Source organism: Lagenorhynchus albirostris, chromosome X (assembly GCF_949774975.1).
Source record: "Lagenorhynchus albirostris chromosome X, mLagAlb1.1, whole genome shotgun sequence".
Lineage (NCBI taxonomy): Eukaryota > Metazoa > Chordata > Mammalia > Artiodactyla > Delphinidae > Lagenorhynchus > Lagenorhynchus albirostris.
Window position 1 is genome coordinate 2,768,020 of NC_083116.1, and position 12,049 is coordinate 2,780,068.

The following is a 12,049-nucleotide window of genomic DNA, read 5'->3' on the forward strand; positions in this document are numbered from 1 at the left end:
TGCTGCAAGTGGCATTATTTCATTCTTTTCATGGCTGAGAAATATTCCATTGGTGTGTGTATGTATGTGTATATGCATGTATGTGTGTGTGTGTATATATATATATATATATATATATATATTTCACACCTTCTTTATACATTCATCTGTCGATGAAAAACTTAGGTTGCTTCCATGTCTTGGCTACTGTAAATAGTGCTAAAGTGAACAGTGAGGTGCATGTATCTTTGCAAGTTATGGTTTTCTCCAAATATATGCCCCAGAGTGGGATTGTAGGATCAATAATATGGTAGCTGTATTTTTAGTTTATTAAGGAACCTCCATACTGTTCTCCATAGTGGCTGTACCAATTTACATTCCCACCAACAGTGTAGGAGTGTTCCTTTTTCTCCACACCCTCCCCAGCATTTATTATTTGTAGATATTTTGATGTTGGTCATTCTGACTGGTGTGAGGTGATACTGGTGTGGTGTATTATATTTTGATTTGCATTTCCCTAATACTTAGCAGTGTCGTGCATCTTTTTATGTGCCTTTCCGCCAACTGTATGTCTTCTTTGGAGAAATGTCTTTTTAGACCTTCTGTCCATTTTTTGATTAGGTTGTTTTTTTTTTTGATATTGAGCTGTATGAGCTGTTTGTATATGTTGAAAATTAATCCCTTTCAATCATATCATTTGCAAATATTTTCTTCCATTCTGTAGGTTGTCTTTTTGTTTTGTTTATGGTTTCCTTTGCTGTGCAAAAGCTTTCCGGTTTAATTAGGTCCCATTTGTTTATTTCTGTTTTTATTTCCATTGCTCTAGGAGACGGATCCAAAAAGGTATTGCTGCAATTTATGTCAAAGAGTATTCTGCCTAAGTTTTCCTCTAGGAGTTTTATAGTATCTGGTCTTATTTTTAGGTCTTTAATCCATTTTGAGTTTATTTTTGTGTATAGTGTGAGTAGTCTAACTTCATTGATTTACATGTGGCGGTCCAATGTTCCCCTGCCACTTGCTGAAGAGACTCTCTTTTCTGCAGTGTATATTCCTGCCTACTTTGTCATAGATTAATTGACCATATGTGCATGAGTTTATTTCTGGGCTTTCTATCGTGTTCCATTGACCTATGTCTGTTTTAAATGCCAGTATACTGTTTTGATTACTGTAGCTTTGTAGTATAGTCTGAAGTCAGGGAACCTGATTCCTCCAGCTCCGTTTTTGTTTCTCAAGAGTGCCTTGGCTATTCAGGGTCTTTTGTGTTTCCATAAAAATTAAAATTTTTTTGTTCCAGTTCTGTGAAAAATGCCATTTGTAATTTGATAAGGATTGCATTGAATCTGTAGATTGCCTTGTGTGGTATAGTCATTTTGACAATATTAATTCTTCCAATCCAAGAACATGGTTTATCTTTCCATCTGTCTGTGTTGTCTTCGATTTCTTTCATCAGCATCTTATAGTTTTGGGAGTACAGGTCTTTTGCTTCCTTTGGTAGGTTTATTCCTAGGTATTTTATTCTTTTTGATGCAATGGTAAATGGGATTGTTTCCTTAATTTCTCTTTCTGACCTTACATTGTTAGTGTATAGAAATGCAACAGATTTCTGTGTATTAATTTTGTACCCTGCAACTTTACCAAAATCATTGATGAACTCTAGTAGTTTTCTTGTAGCATCTTTAGGACTTTCTATGTATAGTATCCTGTTATCTGCAAACAGTGACAGTTTTACTTCTTCTTTTCCAATTTGTATTCCTTTTATTTCTCTTTCTTCTCTGATTTCCATGGCTAAGACTTCCAAAACTATGTTGAATGAAAGTGGTGAGAGTGGACCTCCTTGTCTTTCTCCTGATCTTAGAGGAAATGCTTTCAGCTTTTCACCATTGAGTATGATATTACCTGTGGGTTTGTCATATATGGCCTTTATTATGTTAAGGTATGTTACCTCTCTGTCCACTTTCTGCAGAGTTGTTATCATAAATAGATGTTGAATTTTATCAAAACCTTTTTCTGCATCTATTGAGATGATCAGAAGTTTTTTATTCTTTGATTTGTTAATGTGGTATATCATACTGATTGATTTGTGAATATTGAAAAATCCTTGCATCCCTGAGATAAATCCCACTTGATCATGTATATGACCCTCTTAATGTATCATTGGATTTGGTTTGCTAGTATTTTGTTGAGGATTTTTGCATCAATGTTCATCAGTGATATTGGCCTGTAATTTTCTTTTTTTGTGATATCTTTGTCTGGCTTTGGTATCAGGGTGATGGTGGCCTCATGGAATGAGTTCGTAAGTATTCTTTCCTCTGCAACTTTTTGAAGTAGTTTCAGAAGCATAGGTGTTAATTCTTCTCTAAATGTTTGATAGAATTTGCCTGTGAAGCCATCTGGTCCTGGACTTTTGTTTGTTGGGAGTTTTTAAATCACAGATTCAATTTCAGTACTTGTAATTGTTCTGTTCACATTTTCTATTTCTTCCTGGTTCAGTCTTGGGAGATTGTACCTTTCTAAGAATTTGTTCATTTCTTCTGTGTTGTCCATTTTATTGGCATATAGGTGCTTGTAGTAGTCTTTTACGGTCCTTTGTATTTCTGTGGTGTTGGTTGTAACTTCTTTTTCATTTATAATTTTATTGATTTGGGCCCTCTCCCTTTTTTTCTTGATAAGTCTGGCTAAAGGTTTATCAATTTTGTTTTTCCTTTCAAAGAACCAGCTTTTAGTTTCATTGACCTTTTCTATTGTTTTTTAGTCTATTTCATTTATTTCTGCTCTGATCTTTATGGTTTGTTTACTTATACTAACTTTGAGTTTTGTTTATTCTTTTTTCTCTAGTTGCTTCAGGTGTAACGTTAGGTTGTTCATTTGAAATTTTTCTTGTTTCCAGAGGTAAGCTTGTATCTCTATTAACTTCCCTCTTAGAACTGTTTTGTTGCACCCCATAAGTTTTGGATCATCATGTTTTCATTTTCATTTGTCTCTAGGTATTTTTTTATTTCCTCTTTGATTTCTTCAATGATCCATTGGTTGTTTCATAACATATTGTTTAACCTCCACCTGTTTGTATTTTTTGAAGTTTTTTCTTGTAGTTGATTTCTAGCTTCATAATGTTGTGGTTAGAAAAGATGCTTGATATGATTTCAGTTTTCTTAAATTTACTGAGGCTGCTTTTCGGGCCAGCATGTGATCTATCCTGGAGAATGTTCCATGTGCACTTGAAAAGAATGTGTATTCTGCTGCTTTTGGATGAAACACTCTAGATATCAATTAAGTCCATATGGTTTAATGCATCATTTAAGGCCTGTTTTCCTTACTGATTTCCTGTCTGGATCATCTGTCCATTGATGTAAGTGGAGTGTTAAAATCTCCCAGTATTATTGTGTTACTGTCGATTTCTCCCTTTATGTCTGTTAACATTTGCCTTCTATATTGAGGTGCTCCGACATTGGGTGCATATATATTTACAATTGTTACATCTTCTTCTTGGATTGATCCCTTGATTATGTAGTGTCCTTTGTCTCTTGTCTTTCTTTGTCTCTTTAAAGACTTTAGTCTTTAAAGTCTATTTTGTCTGATATAAGTATTACTCCTCCAGCTTTCTTTTGACTTCCATTTGCATGGAATACTTTTCCATCCCCTCACTTTCAGTCTGTATGTGTCTCTAGGTCTGAAGTGGGTCTCTTGTACACAGCGTTTATACAGGTCTTGTTTTTGTATCCATTCAGCCAGTCTGTGTCTTTTTGTTGGAGCATTTAATCCATTTAAATTTAGGTAATTATTGATATGTATATTCTTACTGCTATTTTGTTAATTGTTTTGGATTTGTTTTTGTAGGTCTTTTTTCTTCCTTTCCTCTTTTGTTCTCTTGTGATTTGTTGACTATTTTAGTGTTGTGTTTGGATTACTGTTTCTTATTTGTGTATATATCTATTATATATTTTTGGTTTGTGTTTACCATGAGGTTTTGATATAACAGTCTACATATATGCATGCTTGTTTTAAATTGCTGATCTCTTAATTTCAAATGTATTGGAAATATCCAGCATTTGTACTCTCCTCCTCTCACAATTACTGGTTTAGATATCATATTTGTGTGTGGATGATTTCCTACCTTTATTGTATGTTTGCCTTTATTAGTGTGCTTTCCCATTTCATAATTTTCTTGTTTCTAGTTGTGGCCTTTTCTTTTCTGCCTACAGAAGTTCCTTTAGCATTTGTTGTAAAGCTAGTTTGGTGGTGCTGAATTCTTTTAGCTTTTGCTTGTCTGTAAAGCTTTTGATGTCTCCATCGAATCTGAATGAGAGCCTTGCTGGGTAGAGTATTTTTGGTTGTAGGTTTTTCCCTTTCATCACTTAAAATATATCATGCCACTCCTTTCTGGCCTGCAGAGTTTCTGCTGAAAAATCAGCTGATAACCTTATGGGGTTTCCCTTGTATGTTATTTGTTGCTTTTAAAATTTTCTCTTTATCTTAATTTTTGTCAGTTTGATTACTATGTGTCTCAGCCAGTTCCTCCTTTGCTTGATCCTGTATGGTACTCTCTGTGATTCCTGGACTTGGGTGACTGCTTCCTTTCCCATGTTAGGGATGTTTTCAGCTATTCCCTTTTCAAATATCTTCTCAGGTCCTTTCTCTCTCTTTACTCTTTCTGGGATCCCTATAATGTGAATATTGCTGCATTTGACATTGTCCCAGAAATCTCTTAAACTGTCCTCATTTTTTTCATTCTTTTTTCTTTATTCTGTTCCATGGCAGTTATTTCCACCACTCTGTCTTCCAGCTCATGTATCTCTTCTTCTGCCTCATTTATTCTACTATTGATTCCTTCTAGCGTATTTTTCATTTCAGTTATTGTATTCTTCAACTGTTCAGTTCTTTATTTTTTCTAATTCTTTGTTAAAAACTTCTTGTAACTTCTTGCTCTGTGCATCCAGTATTTTCACAGGATCTTGGATCATCTTTATGATCATTACTTTGAATTCTTTATCTGGTAAATTGGCTACTTCCATGTCACTTAGTCGTTCTTTTGGGGTTTTATCTTATTCCTTCATCTGCAACATATTCCTCTGCTGTCTCACTTTTTCTAAACCTTCTATTTGTGTTTTTATGTATGTGGAAGGTTAGCTATGTTTCTCCAGCTTGGAGAAGTGGCCATCTGTATGGGATGTGCTATATGCCCCAGTAGTACTCTCTCATCACCCACGGGCCAGGGACCAGCTGGCCCCAAGGTAGATTCTGAGCTGTGTTTGTGAACTCAGTTCCACAGGCTGTGGGACTGTATATTTCTTGCTTCTGGTGTCTGCCCCCTGGTGGGTGAGGTGGGTCTAGAGGTTCCTGCAGGCTTCCTGGTGGGAGGGACTGGTGCCTGCCCACTGGTGTGTGGAGGTGTGTCTTGGCCCTCTGGTGGGCAGTGCCATGTCAAGGGGAGTGTCTAGAGATGGCTGTGAGCTCAGGAAGTCTTTAGGCAGCCTGTCTGTTGATGGATGGGACTGTGTTCCTGCCCCGTTGGCTGTTTGACCCAAAGTGTCCCAGCACTGGAGTCTAGAGGCTGTTGAATTGGGCCAGGTCTTGGTGCTAATGTCCAAGCAAGATGTCAGCCTTCAGATGGGTACTCCCAGGTGTGTTCACCTCCAGCTTTTATGTCCCAAGAAAACCACAGTTGCCCTCTGCCTCCTCAGGAGACCCTCGAAGACCAGCAAGTAGGTCTGCCCCAGGCTCCTATGAAGTCACTGCTTTTGCCCTGCGTCCCGATGCATGCAAGACCTTGTGTGTCCTCCAAGAGTAAAGTCTCTGTTTCCCCTCTGTTTTTTTAATTTTGTTTTATATTGGTGTATAGCTGGTTAACAATGTTGTGTTAGTTTTGGGTGTACAGCAAAGTGATTCAGTTATACATATACCTGTATCTATTCTTTTTAAAGTTCTTTTCCCATTTAGGTTATTACAAAATATTGAGCTATACAGCACTTTTTTCATTCTAATTTCTAATTTCTTTTGTTTAATTCTCCTCTGACTGGATAATATCAAACTATCTGTCTTCAAGCTCACAGATTCTTTCTTCTGCCTGATTGAGCATACTGTTGAAGCTGTCTATTGCATTTTTCATTTTATCCATTGTATTCATCTTCAGAACTTCTGTTTGGTTCATTTTTTAAAAATTTCTGTTTCTTGGTTGAGTTTCTCATTTTGTTCATGTATTATTTTCCTGAGTACATTGATTTGTCTATCTGTGTTCACTTGAATCTCATTGAGCATCCTTACAATTATTATTATTAATTATACACACAAAAATTCAGGCTGGTTGTTACCTATAGGGGAACAGGAGGGGCTGGGTTGGATTAGAAAAGTACGCACAGGGGCTTTTGGGGTTCTGGTTATTTGGTTACATAGAGGTTCACTTTATAATAATTGAACACTATGCAGATATGCATTTTTATACTTTACTCAATGTACAGTTCACAACTGTCTAAAATATAAAACTTTTATGAGTTTTAAAATTGTACAATGATGTCAAATTATACATATCCTTTTGAAGCCCAATGTTATTCAGATTTTTGATTTTGGGCTTTATCTGGCTTAATACATGTCAATCTAATTTACTCATTTTCATTGCTGTCTAGGATCATATGCAAAAGCCAGAGTTTACACTTTCATTCTCTAACTGAGCAAGCGTTATTTCATATTTATGTTTTGCAATTAAAACAGTACAGTATGGGCTTCCCTGGTGGCGCAGTGGTTGAGAGTCCGCCTGCTGATGCAGGGGACACGGGTTCGTGCCCCGGTCCAGGAAGATCCCACATGCCGTGGAGCGGCTGGGCCCGTGAACCATGGCCGTTGAGCCTGCGCGTCCAGAGCCTGTGCTCCGCAACGGGAGAGGCCACAACAGTGAGAGGCCCACATACTGCAAAAAACAAAACAAAACCAAAAGAACAGTACAGTAGAGAAAACTTGCTACTTTCCTCCTTATGCTCAGTCAAGGAGGTTTCTAGTAGAGTCAAATGGACTTGAAATTGCTGAGTCACAAGGACTGTACATCTTCAACTCCGTTAGATCCTGTCAAATTGCTCCTGGAAGTAATTGCATCATCTGACCCTCAGAATAATTCCTGGTTCCTACATGTTCCCCAGTATTTGCTATTACCAAACTTTTCAGCCTTTGCACATATGCTGGCTATGAGATGAATCCCCTTGGTGTTTTAACTTGCATCTTCCCAGTTACTAGTAACGTTGAGCATCTTTTCTTGTGTGTCTTGACATTTCTGGATCCTCTTTCATGAACCATGTGTTCTTATCCCTTGCCCATTTTCAATTGAGCTGTTTCTCTTTTTCTAATTGGCATGTAGGAGTTCTTTATATTTTGAACTCTTTTTCAGATAACTCACAGATCTCCATTTCTTTGGGGTCAGTTATTGGAGTATTATTTTGTTCCTTTAGTGGTATCACATTTCCTTACATTTTCATTTTTATGATTGGTTTGTATTGATGTCTGTGCATTTAAGGGTGCACTCACCTCTTCCATTCTTTTTGGACTGGCTACAGTAGTGAAAGACTTTCACTTGGAGGTAGCTTTAAAAGGCACCAGCTGGGTGGGATGCAGCATCCTTGGTTCCTGGTGAGGCACAGTGGTGTAGTCTCCATGCTGCTCCATTGGCAGACATTGCCATTGGCCAGACTGTGGGTGTCTTCTGTGGCCAAGGCTGCAGAGGACCTGCAGGTGGCAATGGCAGATAGGGCTATTGGAATCTTCAGAGGCTAAGGCTACTGGGGTCTTTCTGTTCTCACCCCTTATTTTTTTGCCCATGGGAGGGTGTTCTACCTGAGGAGATCCTTCTCAATGCCTGGTCTGGCATGCTGACACATAGAACCCTCAGAGCTAATGCCCGAGGATCCAGTGCACATGGAACTAACACAGCACCTGGGTCCTGAAGCACAGGTGCACTTGCTGCAGCTATATCACTGGTTTCTAGGATGTGGGCATGTGTAGATATCCCATGGAACCAGTACCTGGGTCTCAGGGGCTCACCGCTGTGACTCTGGCTGGTAGGGAGAGGGCAGAATGCAGCAGTTCCACAAGCCATGGGATGACAAGGTACAATGGTGGCTTGAGCCCAGGGGCCAGGGTACAGTAGTAGCATAGCCTGGGGATGGTGGGTCAAAGTTTCAACTCTGGCCCCAGGGGGAAGTTGCAGGAAAGCAGTAACACAACTCTGGTAGTAGTCTGTTAAAGCTATGTGTTGGGATCCAGGGACCTGGGCACAGGGCAGTGGCAGCACAGTGCTGGCAATGATGGTCAGAGCTGTGACCTGGAACCCAGGGGATGGGGCTCAGGGAAGTGGCTACCTAGTCCCAGCTATCATGTGTCAGAGCCCTAACCTGAAACCTGAGGGGAGAGCTCAGGTCAGTGGTAACACACCTGGGAATGACGTTTCAAAGCGTTGATCTGGGATGGGGGTTGGTGGAGAGCTCAGGGTAGAGGTAGCCTGGTTTCAGCAGTGATGGGCCAGAGACACAACCTAGAATCCAGAGTTCAGGGTTCAGGGCAGTGGAGTCCACCTCAGCAATGACAGTTCAGAGTCTTGACCTCGGATTGGGATGTGTGGCCCAGGGCAGCAGCCACATCCCATGCAATGAAGACCCAGAGCCACAACCTGGAATGCAGTGGGTGGGTCCCAGATGGCAGCATCAGGACCCTGATAATGGAGGTCTAAGAGTGACTTGGGACCCAAGAGGTGGGGCTTAGGGCAATTTTAGCACCACTGGCAATGATGATTCAGAGCCTTGTCCTGGAACCTGGTGGGTGGGACTCAGGGCAGCAGCAGCAAAGCCTGGATTAATGGCAGCCATAGTGTGACTTATAACCAAGGAGGCTAGACCAGGGCAGAAGAGGCTTTCCTGGTGAAGGTGGGACAAAGCCTTGACTGTGGCCAGGGGAGAGTGAAGAGCAGAGGCAGCTCCAATCTCGTATATGGCAAGATGCTGTGGCATCTGATTTCTAAGAGTGGGGCACAGCAGCAGCTGGGGACCCTGAGGGCAAGTCTCACCTCAGTGACAGCTCCAGGGAGTAGAGATGTAGAGGGGGCCACTCCATTTCATCAACTGACATCAGAATCAGGAAAGACTGTGGGAGACCTCTGTAGCAAAAGCTGCAAATGTCCACAGTGGTGAGGCTTTTTGCTGGGGTTCTCCTGCCCTCCTTCTCCCTGTGTGGTGAACTTCCTCAGAGGTGATTCTTCCAGGTGCAGAGCAGGTCCTGACTGGGAGATGAGGTGACATAGGTAGCATGCTTCCTGTACTTTTCTATGTGGCCATCCTTGATTTTTGAGCTCCTCAGGTTTTTGCTACTGCTTCTTTGTTTTCTAGAGCTTTCCCTTAGCTGTTTTCTTCAGTTTGTAGTTATTTATTGTTCTTATGGATTTGTGTGTGTGTGTGTGTGTGTGTGTGTGTAAGGGGGAGATGAGCTTTGAGACCTCTCCATCTTGTTGACACTACCTTCTGCATAGTAATTTTGGATTTTCTTTATTTTTAAAATCTGTTCTCCCCCAGGAGATAATACAGTATTAGGGAAAATGCCATCCTTTTAATGAAGTAAATTTATCCTCTCTTTAGGATGTTTTATGAACTGTATCAGCAACTCCACATCTGTGCCTCTTCTGTTTCCCCCTGACATAAACACATCAGGGTCCTTTCTCAATGTAGTTGAACTAATACTTATTACTTACCCTGAACTTAATCACTTGGTGAGCTTAACTTTTCCCATAGCATAGAAGTGCATATCTTTCAAAGGTGTCTCATTACATCTTCAGGAGTTTGGGGGAAAAGGAATGATCAACCTCAATGTATGTTGAGCTTTACCATTTACAAAGCAATTTTATGGTTTATTATCTTATTTACTTATTTCTTCCGAAAGCATTATAAGTTGGGGAATTATCTCTGTGTCACATGTAAGGAAATAGTTCACATGATCAGTTAGTGGCAGATTCAGGACTAAAACTCTGTTCATTTGACCCTAGTTCTTTGGATTTACCACTATTCCATTTTTAAGACTAAAAAAATGACTAAACTTGCCTAACCTATAGATACTGTATTAGTAACATCATTTTCATTTTAAATGATGCATTATTAATATCATATTTAGTCCAGCCAGTAATGACAGATATAAGGCAAAACAAGCATGGTTATTGCATCAGTCTCATCAACTTAATAAGCATGTGGCTTTAAACAATCCCTTTCTTTTGTTGGTGTCTTAGGTTGTCAATCTGTAAAATGAAGGGAAATAATTATATGGTCTCTAAGGTCCTCCATAATCCTGACATACTATGATTCTTTGTTGTTCCCCCAGACTATTTTGGATGGGTACAAACTACAGAATCTTCAGCTTGTTGCACTTCAGTTATTTAAGAAGAGAGAGTTCTAACTTGTGTTCTAGATTAAACAAGATTCCAGCTCCCCCTGCAATAATTGACCACATAAGAAGAAAAATTTATCAGGAATCAAGTGCAAAATCATAGAGAAATCTATTGAAAATTGTTTTGGAATGATATTTTGCATTAATTTTTGACTTAAAATTTATTAGTGAAGAATGCTGCTATCAGCACAGAGTCAGAAAGGGATGGAAATGCATCATCAAGGAAATTATTATTTCAGTAAGAGAGGCGGCACAGTATATTGGCTTTATATTCAGGAATTCTGGATCCAAATTTTAACTTTTCCATTAACAGTCAGTGTGGTTAAAACTTATGTTCAGGGAGTTTACAATTTCCATCTATAAATCCACCTGGAGTAGATATCTCTGAAGCCCTTTATAGCTTGCTATGACTCTGTGAGGATTCTACTTTTTATCCCCTTCCAGTAATAAAAAAATTGGCTTTTCATTCAATTCATAGACCTATTTCCCAGAAATCAAACTAGGCTAACCAGGGTCAAGATTCCCCGCAGTGAGAGTTAAGGGAAAATGAGAAAGAGGTTTTCACAAAATCAATTGAGCTCCTGTAGCCTCTCGCCCCACAGCCCATGTAAGATGGATTCAGAACATTGGTGATTAAGTTAAATGTGAGCCAAGACCTGACAGGGTGTCTGTTTTTATCTCTTCAGCATATTGATGTCAGTTAGCTCTGCACTACAGTTTCCTTCTTTCTTCCCCCTTCCAAATGAGGTATCTGTATCACTTGTGGTACTCTTCACTAAACCAGCCAATCACCTCTAGTCTTCACTGGTTTCCAGTGCTTTTTGACCAAAGCTTTCCTTATGGCTTTGGCTGATGGGGGTGCCAATATTTTGTTGTGACTATTTACATTTGAATTATGCATTCAAGTACATAAGCTACTATTTTACAAAAGAGAAAACAAACTTTGAATACTTCTAGATATTAAGTATTAAGTCTGGAAATTTTAATGCATTATTTAATATTGATACAACATATCAGTGAAGTTATTTTAATTTTAAAGATGAGAAGGCTATTACTAGAGGTGTTATGTGACTTGCTTAAGGTCACTCAACTAATAAATTCAAATTCATGTCTCCAGACTTTTTAGGCCTAGGTACCTTTTTCATTCCACGTGTATCTATTTTATCATTTGAGTGTCTCAGAACACCTGTAAGCAGAGGAGCGATTACCTTTACCTTTTTTCTGCTCTGTTTTTTTTCTATAGACACACAGTTGATGCTCATTAAAGATGCATTGAACGATTATGTGAATTGAATTCGGTTTATGAACTAAGGAATTTGGGTTCAAAATGACTTTTCAAAGTTTATCAGCCAGGGAGTGGCAGTTTAGAGTAAGAACTATTCAATTCAGATGTGCCTACTATTTTGGTGGGAAGACATATTGACTGCCTCTCAAGATTCCTTCTAACTGTTAACCTGTCTCTTATTGCCCCGATTAACTGGATGCTATGAATAGTTATTATATATCTATTAATGGCGACCTTCTGGGTCCAAAGTAAGAATGGGTAAAACTGAGACCTATAGGACTATAATTTGCTTAATTGTCTACTCCAAATCACGAATACAGCTGGTACTAGGATGTAGGATTCCTGACTTCTAGATTATTACTTGATTCTACACCATGCTTCTTG

The 12,049-nt window shown here is 39.2% G+C and overlaps 1 protein-coding gene across 1 annotated transcript in view; it reads left to right on the top strand.

Annotated features, from left to right (window-relative positions):
* GABRA3 (gamma-aminobutyric acid type A receptor subunit alpha3) overlaps window positions 1-12,049 on the top strand; it is a 153,559-nt gene that overhangs the window by 14,932 nt on the left and 126,578 nt on the right. The gene's annotated exons all lie outside the window — the stretch shown is intronic.